We start from the raw sequence: 23,650 nt of genomic DNA on the forward strand, positions 1-23,650 counted from the left end.
ACAATTTTTTGACTTTTTTTCTAAAAGCGATGCTAGGATGGGAGTGAACCCCTGGGTCAGTCTGTGACCACAGAGGCAGCCTGGGGTGTCCTGGAGAAGTCTGCCCCATGGCACCTCCACCGCTGTCTGCAGTGAGGAGACCAGAGTAGCTGACCCAACTGCCCTGGGAATCCCAGCTCAAGGCCCCACTCCCTCACCAAGCTGAGTGACTTGGGCCGCCTCATCTTCTATCTGTTGATACCTCGATTATTGCCTGGCTCCCCCACTAGGGCTTGTCTTCATCTCTTTTGCTGTACCCCCCATAAGTATCTTTTAAATGAGTGAGTTCCCCAAGCCTCAGTTTCCCTCTCTACCCCGTGTACATGCTATTAAGAAGAGTTGCCTTGACGGGAATTAAAAAATTTTTTAAAACGCTTTGCAAACAGAAGTCCTATGCAGGGGTGCGTTGGGATCACTCTTAACTCTGTGCGTGAGAGTTTGTGCAGACAAGTGATCTTGATTAGAAACCAGCTCATGTTTCCCTGCCCTCACATAATTTTGCTCAGGAAACAGATTCTTTTCAAGCTCTGCAGCTTTCAGAATCAACATTCCGTTTAATGCCGAACCTAGCCCTTCCCTTTCTAACTGACTGTGGGAGAGTTCAACTTGTTACTGGGCTCAAATCCCAGGAATTTTTCTGCTTCTCTGTTCTTTGCTCTGTCCAACACCTCGTCCCTCACACCCACTGCTTATACCCTGCTCCCCGCTGGCCCCCATCACGGTAGCACCAGTGGCTGTCCCTGTCATTAGGGCCACATGGCGCTACATCCAAAGGAGAGCTCTTTTTGCCCCAACATTCCTAGCAATAAACCCCAAGTAGCTTTTCTAGGGGGATGGGCAGGTCACAGGCCCACTGCAAATTGAGCACTGTGGCCTGGGGTGAAACGCTTAAATTTACCTAGCTATGTAATCTACCCATTTATTGACCAAGTGTGTACTAAGGAGGTACTAAGTTCTAGGCAGTGTTGTAAGTGTTGGCAAAACAGTAGTGGAAAAGAGTTAGAAATCCCGGTCCTTGTGAATTGGATGTTATAGCTGGTTGTTAGTTTTCTATGGCTGTTTTAACAACTCACTATAAGCTTAGTAGTTAAGACATCACACAGTGATCTCTTACAGTTCTGGGGGTCAGAAGTCCAGAATGAGTCTTCTCATAAAATCAACGTGTCAGTGGGGCTGTGCTCCTTTGCGAAGGTTCTAGGGGAGAAGCTGCTTCCTGGTCTTTTCCGGCTCCTGCATTTCTTGGCTCAGGGTCCCTCCTCCATCCTCAAAGCCAGCAGTGTGGGTTGGGTCCTCCCATTGCATCTCTGACCATGCTTTCGTCATCACGTGTTCTCTGCCATTCTTCTGCTTCCCTCCTCCGCTCTCAAGGACCCTGTGCTTCCATCGGGTCCACCTGGAAAATCCAGGACAATCTGCCCACTCCCAAAGTCAGTTGATTAGCAATTTCAGTTCCCCCTTGCCATGGAAGGTCACATACTCGCAGGTTCTGGGGATTGGATTGTGACATCTTTGGGGGGCGTTATCTGCCCACCTCGCTCCGGCACACTCACTCTGTGAGTCCTCAACCCCTTCCATATATCGACTTCAATCCTGCCAACAAGACTAGTCTCATTTGACAGATCAGGCAGGCGGAGGCGTATTTTGCCCGAGGTGACACGGTAGGCGGTAGCGTCTGCCCCAGAAGCCACAGGCTCGAGCTTGCCTCATGCTGCCTTTGACTAAAGCAAACAAAACCTGCTTCCCATCACACCAGCAGTTTGAATTTCAGCAACTGTTTCAAGTTAAAGGGGTAAATCAGTGGGAATAATCTCCATTTGGAGGTTGTTCAGGAGGGAAAAAACAACTTGTCCAGCTCTGGTCCTATCTCTAGTACAAACCTGGGAGGGTACTTTGAATCCACCCATGTATTTGTTCATGTGACAGATACTTATGGAGCACTTATGTGGCAAGTACTGCTCTAAGCATAATGTGTCCTAACTTAAGTAACTTTCACCACAACGCTGGAGGCGGGTGTCCTGAGAAAGGTCCCTCCCCTTTTACAGAAGTGGAAACTGAGGCACAGAGAGGCGAACTCACTGCTTCTCTCCCCTCACCCACTCTGTGCTGGCTACACCTCCTCCCCGCCAATCACAGTACAAAGTCACGCCTGCCTCAGGGCCTTTGCACAGGCAATTTCCCCCTGCCTGGAATGTGCCTTCTCTGGGTCTTGGCCTGGCTCTCTATTTCTCATCAACTATGTGTTTGTGACAGGGCTGCTCAGAGAAACATTTCCCAGTGCCTTTCTGAAATAACTCACCATACTCCTATCACAGTCACTATTACTGTTTTTATTTTTCTTTGGAAACACATAAACCAGCTGACAGTAGACTCTGTGTTTGCCTGTATATGGTCTGTCTCCCCCAGGAACTGTGAGCCCCATGACGAGGGCTGAGTAGGTTCTATTTATGTTCTGCTCTATGTGTCTGGCACATAGTAGTTACTCAGTGCACACCTGCAGCGGACAAAGGAAGGAGTGAGGGAAGGCAGGAAAGAAGGAAGGCCTAACCCCCCAATGTGATTGCATTTGGAGATGCGGCCTGGAAGGAGGTCGTAAGTGTGAGGCCCTCATCCCATAGGACTGGTGTCCTTATAAGAAGAGGAGGAGACACCAGAGCTCTCTTCCTCCTCATGCACAGAGGAAGGACCATGTTCCTTCTGGAAGGAATGCTCCTTCTGTTCCTGAGACAGGCAGGGTCCCTTGAAGGGGCAGTTCAAGACCTCCCTCTGATTTTTGCCATGTAGCAGAGAAAAAGCAGAACACTCCTCAAACAGCAGAAGAGAGGGGGCATTACGGTAAAAATGCAGACCTCCACGTTTCTGCCATCTTAGATGAAGAGGCAGAATTATCCGTCCTTGGAGAGGAAGAAAACCTTTTCTTTGTTCTCATCTGTTTTGGGGCGTGGAATAGCGGCCGCTCTTTCTTCCTCACCAGCTGGGGAGTTAGTGAGGGCGGGGATCTCTTAAGAGGGAAAAGTATTTCTCTCCATTCCTGGGAATCTCAGTCAAAAGGAAACTCCCCACTCCGAGGCCTGTTTCATACCTTCTCTTGTCCACACTCCGGGCCCTGGGCAGGCTTGGTCTCAGCACGGGTACCATCTAAAGGGCAGCCCCAGAGCCATACCTACGAGAGTGACACCATTGCCTCCATCTGTGACCACGGACCTTCCAAAGTCTCAGTTTCCTCATCAGTAAAGGGAGACTGCTAATTCCTCGTCTCCCGAGGTTGCCGGGAGGGTCAGTGGGACCTAGCAGGCCACGGGGGCCCAGCAGATGTCTCCCTACAGGAGTGAGGCCCCATGCAGCCAGATCTCCCTCTTTCTTGAAAGACAGCTTAGAAATCTGGGTGTTTTATCTGGAGTCTGCCAACTAATTTAAAAATTCAATAGCCTGTGGTCTGGGTTCAGCCTGGGGCTATCAGTTTTCTGAACTGAGCGCAGGAGGAAAGAACGTGAACTAGGAGTTAAGATGCTTGTATCAGAGGCCCAGCTCTGCCACCTCCTAGCGGGGTAACTTTGCCTGTCACTTTGCCAAGACTCGGTTCTTTCCTGTGACTTGGGGATACTAATGACACATTTGTTCAATGGTCAATGGATTGCTGTGACATTCAAATGAAAGAATGTGAATGAATGGACTTTGTAAAGTGAAATTCATTCATTCACTTAGCAAGTAATTATTGAGGAGCTATTCTAGATCCCTGGGTGCCAAACAACGGAGGAATAATTGAAGGTGGGCACTCTGTACCCTACACATTTCCATGGGCCAAATCCTGGCTTCCTTACCCACTAACTCTGGGAGAGTTAATTAATAATAATACTTAAAGGGTTATTGCCAAATTTTAATGAGTTAATATTTGCACAGCATTTACATGCCCAGCATAGAAAAGTTGCTCTAGAAGCCTTTGGTAACAAAAGATTTCTTTGACATGAACAAACTAAGAAGTTGAATTGCCCTTTAAGGAGGCAGCTGAATATCTTACCTTAAAATATATCAGAAGAGGTAAAAGAACAGAGCAGTACACACCAGTATAACCAAATTCTTTAAATATAAAATGAAATTTTAGTCATTAATCATTAGCCATTGAAAACGCATATCTAGAATGCCTTAATTTACTAGGGTTACAGAGTAAAGGTTAATTCTACTGCCATCAGAGCATCTGAGGGTTCGTCTTATTAACTAATTACACAAGTGATATGTGCATATATTCCTTTATTAAAAAATAATGAAAACATTTAGATGAGGCTAAAGTTCCCGTTGATATCTGATGTAATTCTGCCATAACGTGTAAGGAAAAAACCCAAATCGCAGTAGCTTAAAGCAACGACGTTTATTATCTCTGCTCAGATCTACATCCACGACAAGGCAGTGGGCATCGCCACTCCACGAGACCCTCACTTACAGACCCAAGGTGGCAGTTTCTCAGTATCTAGAATGTGTCACCACGGCAAGAAAACAAAACACATCCTGGATCACGGTGACATCCCCCCCAGAGTGACACACACTTTCTGTCACATTCCACTGGCCAGAGCCAGGCACACGCCACCCCCAATTCACAGAGTGATGAAGGTCAATCCTATCATGTACTTGACCCACCACTTACCTTGGGAAAGTTGCTTAATTTCTCTGCGCCTCAGTTTCCACATTTGTAAAATGAGAACAGAGATACACGGGTAATGTAATGTAATATAATACTTATAATATGAAAATATACACACAAACCACACGTTTGTTTCCATGAAAACTCTGAGACACAGTTTTATCGCTTTTGGCCTGAGGCTACAGCACAATTTATAGAGCAACCAGTGGGTGGATACTAGGTATTTCCTCGTGCAAGCAAAAGAGGGGCTATTTGCAATGGGCAGTTCTGGCCCTTGTGCCCACTGACCCTGGCGATCTGGTGTCACAGGTGACATGAACCAGGGCGCTCAGATGCTTGAATGGTGACACGTCTGGAAACCCGGAGTCTTTCTTGGCCCATCTAGAATAAGCGTTGTTGGCTTCTCAAAAATTGCAGTTTATTTTCGTTCACTCCAAGAAACCGAGTATTAATTCATCCTTGAAGAGCACGTGTCTTTGGAATAGCCTCCCCAGCCACTAATATTCACTTCCCTTTTGATAACTTGTCTCTGCATTATTAACATGCAACTCCATGCTCATCCAGCCCACCCCAAATCCCCATGACAGTCAATCATCATCTGATTGATTTGATTTTCTTTTTTTTAAAAATGAGCTTTAATTGAACCCCTAAAATGTGTTTACTCTGAATGCATTAAGGTTATACTTATCAAATCGGAACTATATTACCTCCTTAAATTACCTTGAAAACAAAATCAATAGTTTATTTAACCAGAGTCAAGAAAAGACAAAGAAAAGGGGAAAAAAATGCCCTGAGGAATTTATGTAATAAGTTTTACTTGGAAAGAAACAATGTGGATAAACTTGGGGAAAGAATTTCAGGGTAAAGCAAAGAATATGGTTAGCTTGGAGGAATAAACGGGCACCTAATTTAATATTGTTCATTTCTGTGCAGTTTCTTACAAATAGCTCACCAGGGTTTGTCAAGTATAGGTTGCTTTCTGAGCAAGCCATAGGAATAAACAACCTTGTGACATTTTTTAACAGTCACAGCAGTTGGATTTAACACAGGTATTTATAGCATTTCTTTAATCAAATATGAGATCATTAAAAAACTGGGCTTCTTATTAATGCCTCCAAATTGAACTCGGGGTGGGGGGGAAATTTGATCTAATTCAGATACCTCTACCTAAGCACCCTGTGTGTTTTACATTTACAGTTTCTCAGGGTTTTCTGTCCCAGGTCACAGCTCCTCTGTATTGAGGAAAAATGACAGTTCCCCGTAGAGTGACAGCCAATATCCTCTAAGACCTGAGCCTTTCCATCAACTAATCTGCTGGCACTTTGAAAATATCCTATGGCAAGCAGGAGGCACCTTCTTCCAGAAAAGCTGATGAACATCTCCTGGGGGATGGACGGGTGGATTGAGTCTAAACACAAGAGGAAACCAGAGGGATGGTTATTTCGCCAGCTTCCAAATGTCTCCAACTTTATTCCCTTTTGGATCTGCATGTACTGGTCCTGCAAGTCCTAGAACTCTAGAGTTAGATGAGAATTAGATGAGAATTGGGAATCCTGGAGCTCAACTCATCTTCATTTGCTCATTTGTATACTTTCTCATCAATCGTTTCCTGAGTGCTCCCCGGTGCCTGGCCTTGATCCGGGCTCTACGCTGGCAGTGGAGTCAGTGAACAGAGTAGCTGTCGTCTCTGCCCAGCCTGAGAGACAGAAAAGAAAACAAAGGGCCCACAAACAGGTAATTTCAGGTGGTGATAAGTGCCACGAAGCAAGCAGGACCGCATATTGTGCTGCAGTCCCTAATATCCAGAGTCCTGAAGCTTCCATGTTTCCCCTCATTCCAAAAACTAGATTCACAGACTTGTTTCACCTGATGACCTTCCTTTATCTTTCCAATATAGCTCCTTCTTCTTCTTCTTCTTTTTTTTTTTGCTTAAGTTAACTAGACCCAGTTTCTCCTGTTTGTGACCAAAGCGCCCAATGGATTCAGAAATGGAGAGTGTTTGAGAAATAATCAAGAGTTCTTCCTGACAAGACTGTCCTCAGAAGAACTGCAAATACAGTTGAAATCAGAACACTGTGTGAGAGAAAGGTCAGGACTTTCCTGTTCAGAGGAGACATTTGGCAGGGTTTTGGCTGCCCTGCATGTCAACTGAAAAAAAGAAAAAGCACAACTTGAGAGTTGTGAATTGTTTTACTTGGGGCAAAAGGAGGACTATAGCCCCGGGGACAGCATCTCAGACAGCTCTGAGAAACGGCACTGAAGGAGGTCAGCATGTGTGTGATTTGGGGAAGGGGGATGCACGCAGTCAAGCACACGTGTTGTCAGAGACTTGCTGCTAGTCACAAGGAGCAAGTGTCTCAATGATTTTAGAGCTTTTCTAGATATGAGAAGACGAAAGAATCTGGGCTCATAAAATCTCCTCTTGAAAATACCTAATTATCTGAAGGCCTGTTCTGCCAGTTTTGCCCAGGGTACAGGGTACCTCATTCCTGATCTCCATCCTGAATTCCTCCCAGGGGGTGTTGAAGGTCAGCGACTGCAGTGGCTTGTGACTTAATCCTCCTAGAGGCAGATGGAACTTGGCACGCATATCTAAACACACTGCCTGTGTTTGGGGGAACTTCCCATCCTAGCCGCCATCCCATCGCGAAGGTGGAAGCTGGAAACCTGCAGCCTCTCCTGCAGGTAGAGCAGTCACATGCAGCACCCACGTGGAGACTTCCCCCCGCCCCCAGGAGCTCCTGATGTAGAGAGCAGGGTTTGTGACGATTCTGTTCTGGGGATGGGGGCACCGTGACTTATTTCCAGAGGCAGCTGGGACCAAAGTGCTGGAATCCAGCTCTCGAATACAGTGCTCAGGGTCCACACTGCAGAGCTCCACAATGTGAGACATTATTCCCGGCTGCATAGACTCCGAGAAACCTGATTTGCTGTCCTTCCCAGAGAGTCGCGGAGCCACTTATTAAATTCCTTTCCTGCTTAAATAGAGTGGACCCCAGCGACCAAGCCCCCTGACAGATGCGTGGTTAGGACCTTCTGCTCTACATGCCCATCCTTTCCAAGTCGGAACAGCTGGTGGCCCTCAGAGCCACCAGCCAAGTGTCTGATGGGGAAGAGCCTTTCCTTGTCGCCTGCCAGCAGCAGCTGACAGACTAACAGAGCAGAAAACGTTTTTTGCTTCACAATCTGAAAATTGGATTGTAAATCAACAGCGAGCCATCTGTGAACACGTTCCCACAAATGCTAAGTGTTCCAAGTTGGTGGACAGCAAGTCCCTGGAGAGTTCTCAGTATGGCTATTAATAACAACGAAGATGGATTCTCTGGGGTGGGGGCGGTGGCAAGGAGGGTGATGATAAAGTCTCTCCTTACAGGGATTAGGCTGAGTGGGATATATACATACAGATAAATAGATATTGCTTAGCCCAGTGCCTGGAAAATATAAGTGCTCGATAAACATAGAATTGTAACATTACTGTTTTGCTGTTGCTAATTGCAAAAGAGAGGATCTCAGGGTCTTTAAGCCAATTTCCTCTTTCTAAAAGTCCGGGAAGTCTTTCCCCCGACCTATTCAAATCCCATTCTGGTTTTGAGCTCTGGAAGTCTCTAGGAAATCTATTCTGACCCCAGCGATCTTCTCTTCTGACATCACGTTATTCCTTGTCATCAGGGTCTTTAAGAGGGCTGTCCTGGACATCTAGATCCTTATTTTTTTCCATCCCCTGATTTCCCAGCCACATGAAGGGCCCACATCAACATCTGACCCCTGGTGAATCCTCCGAATTCATCCCTTCCATTTCCTTTTGCATTTAAAAATCCACGTACCCCCTCTTACATTTTTAACACCTAATTTTTAAACATACATGTAAACCATTGCATCAGTAATATTTAATGTTCATATACTGAAAGAAAACTGTTAGATCACTTTTCAGGTATGTCCGGTGGAAACTCAGGACCATAGTGATTTGATATCCACCATCACGGATTTGAAAAGTACATGAGAAACTCGGCTCTACCTGGTGGAAATTTTACATTATTCTGTTTTCTTTCAAACTTGCCCTCTCCTTGCAGGATTTGATGGGGATGTGTCATATTTTTATGCTTGGAAATTTTTCATTGATCATCACTAACACAAAAAACATTTACAAATGTCTGTGACCATCACACTTCAAATGTTTAATACATGACTATTACAATTGTGAGTAGTGCACAATTGATTAAAACAATAACTATTGTGGGTGGGGCTGTTTTTCAATTAATTCACGTATTCATGAATGAATACTGTTTTGTAAAGAGACAAGTTTCAGCATCAATGCTATCCTCCTTTAAAAAAATTTTTTTTTAGTTTCATTGATGTAAGCATGGTGAACCTTGATCATATAAATAGATGGGAATTGACAAACTTCTGTTATGTCACCCAACCCTTTGAATGCCTTCCACGGAAATAGGCTGCCTTGCTTTCTGGCTTTTGAATGAGTTTGCCAATGGGTGGAGAGAACCAGTGGGAGATGAGGAAGTGGGGGGGGGTCTTCATTCCAGTGGATCCCCCGGTGGTGTAGCCCCAGCTGCCTGCATCCACACCAGGTTACAGCTCCTGGCTGGAGGCCCCACCCTAGAGAGCCCACCAGTCTTCAAATCCCAGATACCTCCCTCCGCTCACCTTGCCTGGGGCCCCACTCGTACCAGCCAGGGCCCTGCATTAGCCTTTGTAATTCCCCTCCATCCTGCTCACAAGTTTTAAATAGCACCTATGTGGAACTCCCCTCCAATTAGCCAGTGTGAGTGCCATCTGATTCCTGCCGGAATCCTGACCTATCAATCTTTCTTTTATAAAGTAAGAGAAGGGAATTTGTAAAAGAGGATGTGGAAAAGAAGAACCCACAGGGAACACACGTCAGTCGAGGGTCTGGAAATTGATTCTCTTAAAACCGTCTGTGCCTGTGAACCCTTACAAAGTCACCATGTGCCCCCGGGGGTCTGAGTACTCCAATTTGATGATCGCTGATCTAATATCTGACCATCTGCCCCCTCTCCTCGGCCCCATAATTACAAGAACCATGTTGAGAACCAAAAAGTCATTAAAGAAAGCTGGTAGGTGTTTCAGCATCCGGACTAAAGGATGCTGGGGGATGCTAGGTGGCCATGGTGTGTGCGCTCCCATCGACCTCATAGCAGGGAAGCCGCTTCCCTTCTTGAGATGATGTTGGCGGGGAGAGGTTGATCTCAGGAGGCCAGCCTCTCTGCAGCCTCTCCACCAGCCTCTCTGCAGCGCTGATTTAGAAATCCCAGAGAACCCATTGAGAGTTTTTATTGCAGCGGCGGGCAACTGATCTACAATAACATGTAAAAAGATAGGGGTCCCCTGTTAACGACAGCAGCTGCTGTTTAAGTTGAGATTAGAGTTAAAATGTGTGCTGGATCCACCTGCTAGCAGGAGAGGGGTAGTGGGGAAGGGGGACGGGGTGGTGATTCCACGCTTCACATCCCTGAAGGTGGCAAGAAACCCCAGGGTCATTGCCGAATAGTCTAGGTGTCCTCATCCCTAGGAGAGGGAAGGCTCCCGGCAATTGCTGTGGGTGTGTTTACGTTAGCTGCCAGTGGGTCTTTTCCCCCAGGGTCATTCAGATGTAAACCAACCTTCCTTCCTTCCTGTCCTGGATTTTGGTGCCCAATTCCTCACTTACACAAGGAGAGAGGCTCAGATCTCCATCCATCTGGGTTGTCACCTGGTCTTTGTAAGGCAAATGAGGTAATGGATGTCCACATTCTTATAGCACTTGGCTGGGAAGGCAGGAAATGAATTCAGCCTGTTTCCCAGCCTGTTTCTTCTGCTCTGCTCAGCTGCCTGATGTTCTCTGAGGCCAGGTTGGGGTGGGGTGAGTGGAAAGGAACCCTGAGTCCAGGCAGGAGCAGATGATCCTCCTGAATTAAATCAGGGGCTGTATGGACTTATCTACACTACCAAATGTAAAATAGATAGCTAGTGAGAAGCAGCCGCATAGCACAGGGAAATCAACTCGGTGCTTTGTGACCACCTAGAAGGGTGGGGTAGGGAGGGTGGGAGGGAGATGCAAGAGGCAGGAGATATGGGGATATATGTATATGTATAGCTGATTCACTTTGTTATAAAGCAGAAACTAACACACCACTGTAAAGCAATTATACTCCAATAAAGATGTTAAAAAAATAAAAATAAAAAATAAATCAGGGGCTGTTGGGGAGAAAGCGGGGAGGGAGATGATACCCACCATGTCCCCTGCAGGGAATAGGTGTTCTCACCTCTTGCTTGGGTTAACTGGCTCAGTCGCTTTGTGGTTGGCCTTGTTTCTGTTTTCAGAAAAAGAAACTGAGGCTCAGAGAGAGTCAATAACTCATCCAAGGTCACACAGCTTGCACAGGGCAAGAATAGAATGCACACACAAGAACGCTCTTCGATCCATTCAATGTTTGTTGAGCTTTTTAAAGGGACAGTCATTAGAGAAACAGCAATGAACAAAATCAACAAAGCCCTGCCCTAATGGGCTGTGTTAAGAAGACAGATGAGGAACAACACACAGCCCATCAGGTGGTGATCAGGGCGGTGGGGGAAAGGAAAACAGTAAAAGGTATCCTTGGGAGGGGTGTCCTTTTTAATCAGGTAGTCAGGGAAGTGACAGCCAAGCATCGACCTGAAGGAAGTGGAGGTATGAGCCAAGCTTTTATATGAGGAAAGAGAGCTCCAGGCAAAGGGCACAGCAAGTGCAAAGGGCCTGGGGCAGGACTATGTCTCACATGTTGGAGGAATAACAAGTAACTGCTATGTACTTCCTAAGAATCCCACAATTCAAGGGTATAGTAAGTAAGTGAGGGGTGGTGGACGGAGTCTGCCCCAGGTGTAGGCAGTAAGGCTCCTACCCACACCCCCATCCCTTAAAATGCTAGTGCCCACATTAGAAAACTTGGGAGGGCTGAGCTTGTCCTGTTCCTTGTTGCCTCCCCAGGACTTAACATCTTGGTGTAGAATCCAGCTTTTTTTAAATTGAAGTATAGTTGATGTACATTATTATGTTAGTTTTAGGCGTGTAAAAGTGATTTGACATTTAAGTACATTAAACGCTCACCACTGTAAGTCTACTAACCATCTGTCACCAAAGTCATTACAGTATTATTGACTATATTCCTTATACTGTGCATTACATCCCTGTGACTCATTTATTTTATAATTGGAAGTTTGTACCGCTTAATCCCCTTCACCTATTTCACTCATCCCCCTCCCCCTTCCCCTCTGGCTACCACCAATTTGTTCTCTGCATCTATGAATCTTTTCTGTTTTGTTTGTTCATTTGTTTTGGTTTTTAGATTTCACATATAAGTGAAATCGTACGGTATTTGTCTTTCTCTGACTTATTTCATGTATCATAATGCTCTCTAGGTCCAGCCATGTTGTCACAATGGCAAGATTTTATACTTTCTTATGGCTGAGTAATATTCATTGTGTATATATATATATATATATATATATATATATATATATATATATATATATATACCACATCTTTATCCAATCATCTGTTGATGGACACCTGGGTTGTTTCCATATCTTGGCTATTGTAAATAATACTTCAATGAACATAGGGATACATATATCTTTTCTAATTAGTGTTTTTATGTTCTTCAGGTAAATACCCAGAAGTGGAATTGCTGGATCATAAGGTAGTTCTATTTTTAATTTTTTGAGGAAACTCCTTACTCTTTTCCATAGCAGCTGCACCAATTCACATTCCCACCAACAGTGCACAAGGGTCCCCTTTACTCCAAATTCTCACCAACGCTTGTTATTTGTTGTCTCTTTGATAACATTCTGACGGTGTAAGGTGATATCTCACTGTGGTTTTGATTTGCATTTCCCTGATGATTAGCGATGTTGCACATTTTTCATATGCCTGTTGGGCATCTGCATGTCTTCTTTGGAAAAATGTCTATTCAGGTCTTCTGCCCATTTTTTAATTGGATTGTTAGGGTTTTTTGACGTTGACTTGTATGAGTTCTTCATATATTTTGAATGTTAACCCCTGATCGGATATACCATTTGCAAATATCTTCTCCCATTCAGTAGATTGCCTTTTCATTTTGTTGATGGTTTCCTTTGTTGTGCAAAAAGTTTTTAGTTTGAAGTAGTCCCATTTGTTTATTTTTGCTTTCTTCGTTACTGTTGCCTGAGGAGACATATCCAAAAAAATACAGCTAAGACTAATGTCAGAGGTTACTGCCTATGTTTTCTTGGAGTTTTATGGTTTCAGGTCTTACATTTAAGTCTTTAATCCATTTTGAGTTTATTTCTTGCGTATGGTATAAAAAAGGGGTCCATTTTGATTCTTTTGCATCTAGTGGTCCAATTTTCCCAACACCATGTATTGAAGAGGCTGTCTCTTCCTTGTTGTGTGTTCTTGCCTCCTTTATTGTAGATTAATTGACCAAGTAAGCATGGGTTTATTTCTGGGCTCTCTATTCTGTTCTATTGATCTATGTCTGTTTTTGTGCCGATACCATACTGTTCTGATTACCATATCAGAGAGCATGATACCCAACTTTGTTCTTCTTTCTCAGGATTGCTTTGGCTATTTGGGGTATTTTGGTTTCCATACAAACGTTAAGATTCTTTGTTCTAGTTCTATGAAAAATGCCATTAGTATTTTGATAGCGATTGCATTGAATCTGTAGATTGCTTTGGGAGTATGTTCATTTTAACAATATTAATTTCTCCAGTCCACAAACACGGTATATCTTTCCATCTGTTTGTGTCATCTTCCATTTCTTTCATCAATGTCTTGTAGTTTTCAGAGCACAGGTCATTCACCTCCTCCGTTAAATTTATTCCTGGGTATTTTATTCTTTCTGATGCTAGAATTCCGCTTTTGTCGAAGGCATAAACACATAAGAAAAAGCCAGTTGTCCTCGGAGATCTGCGAGTATGTGGCCAAGTGTGAAGGAAGAGCTTGATGGAGAAGGAGAGCTTGATAATAAAATGCTGGACTCACCGGCAGGGTCCAGACAGGGCCACCTGCTGGGGCTGGACTAGGACAGACGTGATGTGTATAGTGGGATCAGGGCCACTAGGCAGGCTGTCGCTGTGCCATGGTTCCCTCCCAGTGGGCTTTACAAAGCAAGTAGGTGTCCGTGCCTGCCCTGCTTGCTCCCACTCTGCTGTGCTGGACTCACAGAAATCCTCTGAGCATAGACGCTCCAGCCCTGGTCTCTGTCCTGGGCGAAGTGCTGGTTTCTCCAGCTTACTGCCCACCTGATGCTGTGCTGGTGAGAACAGCCCCTCACTTGAGCAGCCAGCGAGGATAGACAGCAAGCAGGGGCCTTGATATCCGGAGGCCAGGTTCTGGTCCAGGCTCCATCAGCAGCGAGCCGTATGACAGTGGCTGGGATGTGCCACTTCCTGAGCCTCATCTGTGACCCAAGGCTCTGGATACCTAGGAGGCATCTTTAACACTGATTTCACAGGAGTTCAGATATCTTTTTCCCCTAAAGACTACTCTGTTCTAGCACCGTTGGAAATTCAGAGCCTTGTGGGACACGGTCCTTATTCAGGTGATGGGAGTCATGGGCAGGCAAAGCTACACACTTATGTGCAGAGAACTCTTAAACCTCTGGTTAAACAGCTGCTGTGCTCTCTCCATCTGAGAAGAGTGGGAGGGGAAGCAGCAAAAGCAGTGACGACGTCTATTTGCTTTATGAACCGCCTGTCATTGTGATTCATTTGCCAACTCATTAAAGTCTCACAGCAGTGTAGGAGGTAGGTACTTTCATCCTGCATGATTCGCAGGTGGGGAAACTGAGGCACGCTGCCCCAACTTCTTCGTAAGCTTCTCAGGAGCAGATTCTCACCATTCCTGGTTTCCCAGGTCTTTCTCCCAGGCCTCAGGGATGGTCCCTTACATTCCACCACACCCCAGGAAGCTCAACCCTAAATACTAATTTTTTTTTTAACAAATCCACAAGAATGTATTATGCATCTGATTAATCTTGGACCCCACAGAGTGGTCTCCAGGAGGAATCATACTTATTCCAACAATGGAGTCATTACCAAGGTAATCATGGCCTCCTCCAGGATCCTCAGAGCTGGGGTGAGAACCACAGGAAAATCTGTCCCTTTATGCCACAGTCATATCTTACCTGGGTCTCTCCTGAGCTGAAGCACATTTCCTTCTCACTAACCGTGAACCTGAATCACCTCCAGACATTTATAAATGCTGAGCTCACCCTCCAGGACCAGCTGGATGGGCAGGCTACCTGCACAGTTTCACGGAGCCCCACACTCAGAAGGGCCCTTGCTCAGTTTAATGCTCTGCTATTACTGTCTTGAAATTCTTAAGAATTTTTGGACACAGGGTTCTGCATTTTTATCTTGCATTGGGCCCCAAATGTGATGTAGCTGAACCTGCTACCTTCCAAGAAGCAAGGTTTGCCCCCTCTCAGGTTTTGAGAAACACAGGCTCCCCAAGTGTCTGATCACTGGGTGTGTCACTGGAGGGTCCCACTCAGTGGGATTCACAAGCACCATTGACTTGGCTAAACAACACAAGTCTTACTACTGCTCAGCTCATACCCTGAGAGCCAAGTCATGATTTCAGTATCTGAGCCTGGTGAAAGATAGAACATCGTCAGAGAATGGCCAAGAGGCTCCTGATTAGTTTCTTCCGATCCCATCCATTTCTTCTGCTTCAGGATGGGTTTGATCAGGGTGTCACTGAGCACTGGCTGCTCTGTTGATAAGTTTTGGGCTGGGGCAGTTTCTGTTTAGTGCCCCCGATTTTGTCTATACTTGAGTAAAATGATGCCTCCCTCCTTTGGGGATGGACATCCAGGTTGGCTTTCCCTACAGTCTCATTCAGCTGAGGCCCCACTCGTGACCCCAAGGCCGTCATCCTCAACCATCCAGGAGCTGCCATGAGAACCCACACCCTTCCACATCACAGACCCAGGAATGTCCCCCAGGTCGCCCCCCCCCCCCCGGCGAAAGTTTTGCGAGAAGGGTTTGAGCAACTGTAATGAGAGTGAGGAAGAGGTTTCTTAGCACAAAATGAAACTGCGGGGCCCCTTGTTCAAAGATTATTAGGAATTTTAAGACAGAATTAAACCAAACCCGAGCCCTTCTAAACCCGGGTTGTAGACCCTTGACGCCAACGCTGTTTCCAGGGTCCTGTAACTCATCGCAAGGTGAAGCCAGGCTGTGGGTCTTTTGAAAGTAATTACAAGCCTCATTCTTCATTCATCTCTATTGCGTGAGTCCCAGACAGTCAGGCCACGTGTAGCTAATCAAAACCAGAGCCCAAGGCTGCCTGGTGTGATCTCAGAATGCATCCACGTGTGGAAATAAGAATAACTGCCCCCCAAAGATGTCCATGCTCTCATCCCTGGACCCTGGTAATACCATGAGATTATCCCGGGTTATTCGGGTGTACGCTATATAATCACATGAGCCTTTAAAAGCAGAAGAGGAAGACAGAGACTCAAAGTTCCAGAAGGATTCAAGGAAACTGAGGCCAGGGAGTTGCAGGGTCAGGTTAGTTAGAATCTTGGCCCTGGGGCTGCTCTGCTTTTATTAAATCAGCAGTCACATTAATCATCTCATAAGTGAATTTTCCTAGAAGGTGATTGTAAAACAAGATATGCTGTCACAGAGAGAAACCTAAATCGAATTGCGCTTATTGTCAAATGGACCCTGCTTTTCAAACCCACTAGAAAGCTATTATCCACCAAAGACCTACAAGCTGTACTTTGCCCATGGAGATTTGTAGCTGTGCTGCCCAGGGCGTTACTCTTTATAATACACAATTACATGTGCACTAATGCTTGCGTGTCTGTTTCATCACACAGTGAAATCCACATGTTTAATTTTCCTTGTCTGCTTATCCAAAGGAGGACTATTGGTGGGTAATAAAGCAAGCAAATTGCCACCTTTATCTATGATCTCAGAGCAGTGTCTTAACCGGTCATGGCCCTGTTTTCTTTCACTAGTGAGAATTTAGAGTAACCGCCATCCCTATCTGAGGTCACACATAAAACACTTCATGGGTGACTATAATTAAACCAGTTCATAATTCTCCCCATCTCCCAAACTAACCCTCCCTTTATGAAGATACACTGTTAGGCACTGGGCGTTAGTATAAATCAGACTATACACTTAGGTGTAATTAAGGGGGGAAATGGGTACTGCACTGCAAAGATGAGCCCTATTTTGCCGAAATAATTCCATCTCTATGTCAGCATGCCAGCCCAGGGAGGCAGCATGAAATACAATTATCTTTCTTATGACTTAATGGGAGGTTATGCTGTTATTTTTCATTATCATAACTTCTCAAGTCATATAAACAGATTTTCTTTTTCCCTAATGCAATTACAGTCCTACATATGAGACAGCTTATGTCTAAATTAAAGCTCAGGCAAAGTTAACCATAAGAGTTTGTTTTAGATGATCCTGGCATTTCTATTTAAAACATGCACACAGTCCCCACTCCAGGAGCTGAGGAGTTTGAATCCAACCCTCTGAGGGTGACTGCAGCATCTTTTGCTCTTGAAAAGCAACTGGTACAGCCCCTTTGCTCCAGCTCTGTGCCCGTCCTCTCCTGAACGTCCATGCCAGGCTACAGCCGTTTCCCCTACTTTTAACGTTTCTGTTGCATATGCCGATTTGTTTGACTTGGTGAAAGATTGACTTTTACAACCCTCATAAAATCCCTCCGCTGCAACCCAAACTCAGCCAAAAAGTGCTTGGGCAAAAACGGCCCAGGTGTATTTCAGATCTTGATGGACATAAACACACACACACACACATACACACACACACACACACACACACACACACCAGGAATGATATTTTTTTAAAAACTGTTGTGTAGGAGTCCCTGAAATAGAAGAGCATTCTGGCTCAGGCAGGTAGATAGAACCAGACGGGCGTTCTGCACAAAGGGAACTCACGGGAGGAGGAAAGGGGGCTTGTGGGTGTCAAGGGAAAGGTCCCCTGAGGTTAAACCAACAAGGAGGTGGGGAGTGGTGTGAGGAGCCTGAAAAGCCCGATTATCCAGCCAGGACCAGGATGATCACGGCGAGAGATGCCACCAGGGTGGGGAGGGACACGGAGGAGAAAGGCCGTCCCAGACGGTGTGGTTGGAGACCGGCAGGGACTGCAGAATCAGGAGGTGGAAGGTTCTGAGACTTATACTGAGGCCGCACCCAGGTCCCTGCTCAGTCATGGCTGAGTGACTTCCCAGGCTGGGGGACATCTGAGTCCCTGAGGCCCCTTGTGTTTCCCGGGGGGGACCTGAACTCCCGAAAGGAGCCAGGAGTCCGCACCTGCCTGCAGGAAACCTGGAAAACTTAGGCCAAATTCTCTGAATCAGAAGACCGTGGGTTTACTGAGAATTATGGGGAAAAAAACATGGCCAGAGAACACTTTGCAGACCCTCCAACCCCATGAGTGTCTGAGCTGGTGAGTGAAGTCCTGACCTAAAGCTGGATCCACAGCGTCTGCCTGCCTTGGACACACACACAGGCTCACAGGCACACATGCATGCCTGTTCTCACACACACGCTGCCATTGTTTGTACAGTAGTTCATCCATTCATTCTACAAGCATTTATAGAGCGCTCCCTCTTGCCAGGTACTGCATTATGTTCCAGAAAAACTCAGACGAACAGAATCTATCAATAGTTGCTGAGCGCCCGAAACTCCTGGTCCACTTGGAGGGCAGCTGGGAGGAGAGATGCTGTCTAAAAGTAAGGAGACAGCCACAAATCCTAGTTTTGCCCAATGACCTCTGTCTGCAATTCCCCACCTGCCTAGAGACTGAAGACCACATCCCCTGCACACAGTAGGACAAGCCCATTTTGACAATCCCCTTTCTCCTCCCCCATCTTCCTGAAAGTTCTGAATCATTCCCTGCCCCCTCTCCTCTCTGGACAGCCTTTCCTGTGGCTTGTTTTAATCACTTTTTGAGTTAAAAGTTAATATTTAATTAACCAAGTCATTACATTCAGCTTACGTTTGACTCTGGGTATTTGTACATCTGTGCATGTCGGGACACCCTCCCGCGTGCCCCTACATCTGTCCCCTGCCTCTTTCCCACAGTGCCGCTCTCCCTTCCTTTGGGGCAGAGAAAGAAAGGAGGCTGCTCTTGAGCGGGTTCCCTTGGGGTCAGAGAAGCAGGGAGGATGGGTTTTCCCTGGAGGACACCTGGCACCTCTCCATGGATCAGGAAGAGTTACTCTCATCTTGTAGTTAATAGCGAAGGGCATTTCTTACTGCATCTCCACTATCCATTACAGAACCACTGGAAGGTTTTAATTAAATCAAAGCCATTCATTCCATGTAGAAATGGGGTGGGGAGGACAGACTGAAGACCACTCACCTGGTGAGAGAGGTTCTCTCAGCTGTGCTTGCCCCACGTGTGGAGGAGAGAACACATCACAACAGCCTGTCTGGGTGTGTAATTTAGTGTCCTCATAAGCAACTTGAGAGGAGATGGTGGCGGGAAGGCTTGGCTGATGGCACGTTGGACATTTGCACGTGAAGCATCTGCCTCCTTCAAGCCAAGTTTACAGACATAAATGCACGATGTTGGCAAAACTGCCATGGCTGAGGGGTAAGTGGGAAGGGCACACATGTATTTCATTTGAACTTAGTACTTTTCCCTGAAACTCTAATATGATTCTAAGTATTGGCTGATCCACGAGTCGATTGTAAAGTGCCTGGCCTGGGGGAGGACAGCGTGTCCATGTGGTGTCCTGTGTGTCCATGTGTGTGCGTGTCTGTGTGTCCATCTGCCCAGGATGCAACACACATTCAACCACCATCCCCAGGACCTGGGTCATGCAGAGCTGTAAAGCCAACCCCAGAGGATGCCCACGAGGCCTGGAGTGCACCTGCTGATTGGATTGTCATTTGTAGAGCACTTTGGATAATTATCTCAATAATATTTTACCATTCAGTGGCCTAATATTTGAAGGCACCAGGGACAGCCACTGTTAGGTGGTCCCTTTGTACCCATTATTAAGTGCCAAGCATCCCAGAACGTTTCCCAAGGAGTGGAGCAGGGGCTACTGAGAAACATAAGGATTAGAGAATCATCTCCACAATTTAGGGTAGTTCAGGGACCACATTAAATACCTCTGAATCAGGCAGCTAAAAAGTCATCCTCTTCCACTCTCTGCCAGCCTGGGGGTTGGCCTATCCCACACCCCACATCCACCCTCAGCATACAGGCCCTTCTGCTTACCATGGGAGGACCAGCAAATCTGGTATCTCCTGACCCTCCACCCAATGGCAGAGGGTAACTCAGACCTGGTGTCCCCCCAGCCCTCCATTCAACAATGGAAGGTGAGCCAGGCCCACCTTCTTCCAACCCTCTACCCGTGGCAGAGAGTCACCCAGACCCCACAGATCCTGTTCTTCCACCCACCAGCAGAAAGAGGCTAGGTAGGAACTTCCCTTCCTGATGGCACCAGCAGAGATAGAGTTGAAAGCCCATTGGCTTGTCTATGTCTACCAAAAAACCTCCTGGGATTTTTAGTAGAAGTGGCATTCAACACATAAATCAATTAGGAGAGAATTGACATTTTCACTATGTTGAATCTTCCATGCTATAAAAGAGGTTCTTTCCAATTATTTAGTTCTTCTTTAATTTCTTTCATCAACATTTTGTAGTTTTCATCATGTAGATCTTGTGCATATTTTATTAATTTTATACTCAAGTATTTCATTTTATTTGGAGTAAGTATAACAAGACTGCAGCTTTAATTTCAGTTTCCATTTTTTCATTGCTAGTATATAGACATGCAATTGATTTATGTGTATTGGTCTTGTATCCTGTGACCTTTCTGAACTCACTAGTTGTAGGAGTTTTTTTGTAAATTCTTTGGGATTTTCTCTGTAGGAAATCACATCGTTTGCAAATAGAGACAGTTTTATTTCTTCTATCTGTATATGTTTTATTTCTTTTTCTTGCCTTACTGCACTGTCTAGAAATTCCAGTATCATGCTCAATAAAATTGGCGAAATGGACTTTCTTGCCTTCTTCCTGGTCTTAGAGGAAAAGCATACAGTCTTTCACCATCATGGATGACATTAACTATGGAGTTTTTGTGATGCTCTTTATGAGACTGAGGAAGTTACCCTCTATTCCTAGTTTGCTGGGTACCTTTATCATGAATGGATGCTATTTCTTCAACTAAAATGATTCTTCTTTTTTAGCTTGTTGATATGTTTGGATGATACTGATTTTTTTTTTTTTTTTTTTTGACTGTTGAACCAGTCTTGCATACCTGGAAAAAAATCCCACTTGCTTATGTTATAAAATTCTCTTTATACATTGTTGTATTCAATTTGCTAATATATTTGAAAAGTCTGTGTTTAAATTCATGAGAGATATTGGCCTGTAGTTTTCTATTTTTGTATTGTTTTTGTCTGATTTTGGTATCAAGGTAATACCAGCCTCATAAAATGAGCTGGCAAGTGTTTCCTCTTCCATTTTCTGGAACATCAGAAAACTTTTTGTGTAAATTTGATGTTAATTTTTTTTTAATGTTAAATAAAATCATCCAGTGAAACGATCTGGAGATTTCTTTTTCAGTAGCTTTTTAATTACAAAAGCAATTTCATAAATAGTTTTAGGACTATTCAGGTTACCTATTTCATCTTGATTGAGTCTGGTAGTTTGTGGTTTTGAACGATGGGTCCATTTCTCTAAAGTATGGGACTTATGAGCATAAAGTTTTTCATAGCATTCCCTTATTAGCCCATTAATGGCTATATGGTCTGTAGTGATACTCTGTTTTATTCCTGGTATTAATGATTTCTTTCTTCTCTCTTTTTATCTTTGTCAGTCTTGCCGAGAAGTTAGTCAATTTTATTGATCTTTTCAAAGAAGCTGTTCTTTGTCTCACTGATTTTTTTTTTCTGTTGTCTTTGTCTTCAATTTCATTGAATCCTACTCTTTTCTTTGTTATTTTCTTCTTTCTGCTCACTTTGGGTTTACTTTGCTCATCTTTAGTTTCTTGAGGTAGGAACTTAGATTACTGATTTGAGATCTTTCCTTACTTCTAATGTACGCATTTAGTACTCTAAATTTCTCTCTCAGTATGACTTTAGCTGCAGCTCACAAATTTTGATATGTTGTAGTTTCATCTTCATTCAGTTCTATGCATTTTTAAAATTTCCTTTGAGACTTCCACTTTGACTCATGAGTTATACAGAAGTGCACTAATATTCATATGTTTGAAGATTTTCCTGTTGTCTTTCTGTTGTTGATTTCATTTCTGGTTTGATTCCATTATGGTGAGAAAATATACTATTTGTGATTTGAATTCTTTTAAATGTGTTAAGATTTGCTTTATAAACCAGGATGTCGTCTCCCTTGGTAAACGTTCCATGTGGGCTTGGAAGATGTGTATTCTGTTGTTGGATGAAGTAGTCTATAAATGTCAATTAGATCCAGTTGATTGATGGTGCTGTTCAGTTTAACTATATCCTCACTGATTTTCTGTCTGCGAGATATGGAAATTACTGAGATAGGGTGTCAAATACTGATATGTTAGATGTTGAAGTCTCCATCTATGATTGTGGATTTATCTGTTTCTCTCTTCAGTGTCATCAGTTTTTGCTTCCTGTAATTTGAAGCTCTGTTGTTTGGCACACATACATTTAGAATTATTGTATCTTCTTGGTGGACTGATCTTCTTATCATTATACAATGTCCCTTGTCATCTCTAGTAATTTTCTTTGCTCTGACGTCTACTTAATCAAATACCAACATAGCCACTCCTGCTTTTATTAAAGTAATGTTTATATCACACTTTCCATTCTTTTACTTTCAGCCTACCTATGTTATGTTTGAAGTGAGTTTCTTGCACACAGCATGTATTTGATTGGTATTTTTTAATCCATTCTGCCTCTCTCTTTTAATTGATATATTTAGGCCATTTACACTTTAATTACTGATGGGTTAGGGCTAAAGCCTGCCATTTTATTTTTTATTTTCAATTTGTTCCCTCTGTTTCTCTTTTCTTGCCTTCCTGAGGGTTTCTGAATGTTTTTTAAAATTTCATTTTGATTTATTTATAACGTTTTACTGTGTTTTATTTTTGTATATTTTTCTCAGTGGTTGCTTAGGTATTACAGTGTGCGTGTACACAACTTAGCCTACTGCTATCAATGTTTTAACACTGCACGTTAAGTAAGAAGCCTTCCCTTTACCCTTCCCACTTTAAAAATACAATTGTCTGAACTGTTTCATATGAGTAGCACATCATTGATGTGATTATTTTTGCTTCAACCATCATATATGATTTAAGAAACTCATGAAGTGAAGAATAGTCTACTAATACCTATTTTTCACCCATCCCAATATTCTTTTTTCCTTGCTAAAGTTCCAAGAATTCTGCTACTGGTTTCTTTCTGCCTCTCTAGTTATATTTGAAGTGAGTTTCTTATAGACAGCATAAAATTGGGACATGTTTTTAAATGCACTCTGCCAATCCTTGTGTTTCAATTGGTGTATTTAGATCATCTACATTTAATGTAATTATTGATACGATAGGGCTTAAGTGTGACATTTTTTGTTTTCTTTGTTCTTTCTGGTTTCCATTTTTTTGATCTTCTTGTGGGTTACTTGAACAAGTTTTAGTATTTCATTTTGATTTATCTATGGTGTTTTTAAGTATAACTCCTTGTAGAGATTTCCTTAATGGTTGTTCTAGATATATTGATAACTTATCACAGTTTACTAGTATCATCACTTTACCAGTTTGAGCAGAGTGCCTGCCTCATAAAATCCAATGACACACTGCAAGTAGAGTGTTTAACACAGGAAATGGCAGTAATAAAATAACAATAATAATAATACCCAACCCTTATTGAGCGCCCATTATACAACCAGGCACTGTTCTAGGCACTTCCTATGTATTAGCTCATTGAATCATTACAATGATCCAATGAG

The 23,650-nt window shown here is 44.1% G+C and overlaps 1 long non-coding RNA gene across 1 annotated transcript in view; it reads right to left on the bottom strand.

Annotated features, from left to right (window-relative positions):
- Positions 1 to 22,931, bottom strand: part of LOC309613644 — a 40,623-nt gene extending 17,692 nt beyond the window's left edge. Inside the window, exon 1 of the long non-coding RNA XR_014235829.1 lies at positions 1,154 to 22,931. This is a non-coding gene — a long non-coding RNA (uncharacterized lncRNA). The remainder of the gene's footprint in view (positions 1 to 1,153) is intronic.
- Positions 22,932 to 23,650: the final 719 nt, after the last annotated feature.

This window comes from Balaenoptera borealis, assembly GCF_965194805.1.
Source record: "Balaenoptera borealis genome assembly, chromosome: 16".
In the NCBI taxonomy this organism is placed as follows: Eukaryota; Metazoa; Chordata; class Mammalia; order Artiodactyla; family Balaenopteridae; genus Balaenoptera; species Balaenoptera borealis.